This window comes from Tenrec ecaudatus, chromosome 5, assembly GCF_050624435.1.
Source record: "Tenrec ecaudatus isolate mTenEca1 chromosome 5, mTenEca1.hap1, whole genome shotgun sequence".
NCBI classification, from domain to species: Eukaryota; Metazoa; Chordata; class Mammalia; order Afrosoricida; family Tenrecidae; genus Tenrec; species Tenrec ecaudatus.
The window spans coordinates 17,599,499-17,603,701 of NC_134534.1; the positions used below are offsets into that span (position 1 = coordinate 17,599,499).

The window sequence follows — 4,203 nt, forward strand, 5'->3', positions numbered from 1 at the left end:
ATTTACCTTCATTAATGTTGTATGTATTTATCATGGGCCTATCATATGTGGAGTATCTCCCATGTTCTAGATTTGTTTGACTTCGATGAGAAAACAGGGAGAGATTTAGACAAGATCCCTGCCCTGATAGAGTATATGGGTACAACTTCTGGACTTGATCCAGCGTCTACGAAGTCGTGGATTTGAATCCACAGTGCTCTTCCTTGCCAGGGTACCATAGGCAGCTTCTGTAAAAGCATTTGCCTTTAAAATTACAAAAATCAGAGGATACAATTCCTCCTTCTTTTCTTGCCCTTGTTTATTTATTTTGGATAGCAGGCTATTTGTCCACCATCAAAACAGAAACTATTTTTGCACAGAGTTCACCCACCTCCACGCACACAAATGACCACAGTTCTGAGTTATTGGATTATTGAAATGCCAACTATAAATCGATCTCGTAAGATAACCAATAATCCATTTTCATTGCAAACATGAAAGAGTACTCAGGTTTGTTCAGGGTGGGGGCGGTTGCATCGACATAAACAACTCTTAATGAAACTCATAATGGCAAACAACAGTCCCTGCCCCATTCCACAGTCAACGTTACTGCGTTTCCTCATCGGGGACTCTCAACACTAAAGGATGTAATCCAAGTAAAACCACGTTCAAAACTGGGACATCAGCAAAAGGATGCTTCTTGTCAGTGAACAAAACTCTGACTTTGTCACAGTTGCCTCTAAGATTCTGCCTAAGGAGATTGAATCCAGATACCTCTCTCTTCTTCACGCAGAGACCGAAATGACACACAGGGACAGAAACACACATACACGCATGGCAAATGAAATTAAAATACATTTTTATTCTGTGAGTGTGGTGAAGCCCTCACATATACATCACTCCTTCAGAGACCTCATCTGAGTCACCGAAGAGCAGACTCTTTATTTGGCATAATCCTGGACTAAGAGGCCAGACACTCGAGAGCAACATTCTACTGTTGAACAGTTAGAGGTATTCCGTGTCCACGTGAGACCCCAGAGGAAGTGGGCCCTGGATGTAAATGAAGTCCAAGAGAAGACTCGGACCTAAATGAAGGAGTTGAGTGGGCAACAAGGAAGGAGGGTGTGGTCGGGCTAACCTGGAGGTCAGCAGTAAGAAAGCACTGGCCACTTGGGAGGAGAAAGCCGAGGCTTTCTACTCCTCTGAAGAGTGGCCGTCTCAGAAACACTGAGGGGCAGCTGCACCTTCCCCTCGCGGTCACAACGAGTCAGAATGGCAGTGGACTTGCTTTCGGTTTGGCGTGGGCAGAGTAGCCGAAGGACTGCGGAAGGAAAGAGATGCTTGGAGAGAAGCTTTCGCTTGCCATATGGGGCTGTTGCCCCATCCCCTGCAGGGCTCCGCACCCTCAGTAAATTCCTCCATCAGGTAGTTGCAGTTGTCCAGAGGGATAGCAGAACAGACTGTGTATTCCTCACCTCGGAGGGCACTGTGGAAAAGCAGGCTCAGCTCTCCCAGGCACAAGGGGAAAGACCCAGGTGATTCCAAGTTTCTCAAGCTCAGCTCCGTTGATGCTATGGACTGAACCGCTCTCTGCGTGGGGACTGCCCTGTTCATTGTAGGATGTTTAGCAGCATCCTTGGTGTCTACACACGAAATCAAAGTATCCATCTACCTTCTGCCAAGCGTCTCCAGATGTTGCCAAGCACGCTCTCCTAGGAGGTAGGGCGGAGGACAAAATGGCCACAAATGGAGACTGCCGGTCTGAAATGTATGTAGATAAAGGATCTTCACATGAGGGGAGACGTTCCTCTCGCGTATGTACTTTACTGCGGCCAACCACTGGGAGAAGGGCCACCCAGACAATCAACCTACCTCGCTTGGGTAAGAAGCATTTCCATGGTGTATAATCATACTGCCATCAGGTCTTATCAGCCTTAGCGGGGAGAGCAGAACAGCCAGCATGGCGTTCCCAAGGCTGTCAATCTTCACAGAAGCAGACGTCCACATCTTTCTCCTATCAATTGATCACAGGGTTGAAACTTCAGCTCAGTGCTTTAACTACTGTGCCAACAACTCTAAAACCAAACCCACTGCCATTGAGGCAATGCTGACCCACTGAGACTTCCCTGCAGGTTTCTAAGACTGTAACTGTTCACGGGAGTAGAAAGCTCCGTCTGTCCCCTGTGGAGCTGCTGGTGGTTTTGAACTGCTAACCATGCGGATCTCAACCCAACATATAACCACTACACCACCAGGGGGCTCCTTTTTCCATGCGTATACATAGCTAAACTCTTCCGACTCCACCAAAATTAACAGAGTTCCCCTGCCGCACATACAGAATCACTACTTCACATTCTCCTCTGGAAAGAGAAATAGAAGTATTAATTTTTGTGTTTGGATCTGACATCTGAGCAATATCCAAGAAGAAGAACACAGTTAAGCATGTTTTTTAAAGGAAGAAAGAAGAAAACAACAGACAGCTCAGACAGAGTGCCTTGGAAAGGGCATTATTTTACCTGTCACCTGTGTGACCAGTCTAGCGGGGAGCTGCACCCCAACAGCTCGGGCAGGGCCCTGAACCAAGCTGGAAGTTCCTCTGCCTCCCAGGCTCTTCTCATCCCAGTCCAGTCCCAGATCCCACTCCGATATTCCCACCTTTAATTATCACGCATTGATCTGCCTCCAACTCCATATTTGTGACCGTCTTCCTTGCCTTCCTGTGTCCTTTTTAAAGTTCTGCATTTCAGCAAACCCTCAGACACCATCATCACATGGTGCAAACGGCCTCCCTCACCTGGATAATACATCTGTGTCTTGTCTTTGTCCTGTTGAGGACTTTAATACACGCTCTCTTTCAGAAAATAAAGTAATCAAAAAATACCGGCTAAGTGAAAACAAAAAATCTGATTAAAGAAAAAAAAAAGCCAGGAAGAAAGATTCCTTGACCATTTAACTCAAAACAAACAAACAGACACTTCAATACTATGGAGTAGATGCCAACTCATAGCAACCCTATAAGACTGGGTAGAGCTGTCCTTGTGCATTTCTGAGACTACAGCTCTTTATGGAAGTAGAAAGCCTTATCTTTCTCCCAAGGAGTGACTGGTGGTTTCCAACTGCTAACCTAGTGTGATAAGCAGGCTAACGTGTAACCAGGACACCCCAGAGCTTCTTCATGAGAGCCCTGCTGCTGGGCGTGGACTCACTAGTATGCGCCAGGATGCTGATCAGCTCATTGCCATTTTGCACCTGGATAAAGGGAAGTTGGACCGGATGAGCACGGACAAGTCTTCTATGCGCTGGGGGGTGTTTGGTGCACACCCCCAACCTGGATGGAGAAAAGAGGAAACCTTTCCCTGAATGTAGGAAAAGAACACCCCTGGAGCAACATGTGTTCCCAATTGTGTCTCTGTCCCTTGAGCCTGGAAGGGGCAGACAGAGAACAAAGCTCCATTGTCCCTTCAGCCTGACTACAGAAGGCATCTCCGCCAGACACAAAGGACGCAAGGCCAGGATAGGTCGGTGGAGACATGCGTGTCTAGAAAGTGCCGCATCCACACAGGGATTCTTCCCTGTGGGAAAATCCCCTGCATTCTGTGCCAATCAATTGGAGGGAAGGAGAGGAGAAAGAAAGAAACATTGGTTAAGTTTCAGCTCAGCATCATAAAAATTACTATGAGAGGAAGAAAGAAAGAATCCCTAAGCTACTATTAAAACAACACCAATAACAAATAACAACCCTTCCATAAATTTATGTTGATGTTTCTACCTTACGTCCAATCTCTCCACAAACTCTCAGCGGAGAAGGCGTGCAGATGTTCAGTTGTAAGGCCTCCCCTCCACCGATGAGTGAAATTAGGCAACAGGCTCTGGCTCCCATGAAATGCCAGCGAAAGGGATGCAGGTTACTCCTCCCTCGTGTCATCATCGAAGAACAATCTCCAATTCCTCTGCCACGCCCCTTGTTTCCTCAGCGTTGGAAGGGTTTTATGTCTGAAAACCACGCAAGTATGTTTCCCCATTCCACAGTTCCGAGGGCCCCTCCCTGGCCCTGAAAACAGATAGTCTCTCGGTTCCCATTTCCACAGGCTCGGGATGGCAGAAGAGCCCCCAGACGTACTCTAACAAGGAAGTTCCAGGGGACCATCACATCCATAAATCCCCAAATAAAACAAGACATTCGAAGAGGGCAGATGACGTCAGGGAATCCACAGGCGGAAGAGA

General features: G+C 47.2%; 1 long non-coding RNA gene across 1 annotated transcript; it reads right to left on the reverse strand.

The window, feature by feature from the left end:
* Positions 1-821: 821 nt before the first annotated feature.
* LOC142448659 (uncharacterized) lies at positions 822-3,981 on the reverse strand. The gene is made up of 4 exons (XR_012784531.1): positions 3,749-3,981; positions 3,186-3,307; positions 1,852-1,993; positions 822-1,691 (listed from the first exon to the last, which is right to left on the reverse strand). It is a non-coding gene; the product is annotated as an uncharacterized LOC142448659 (long non-coding RNA).
* Between the last annotated feature and the right edge of the window lie 222 nt (positions 3,982-4,203).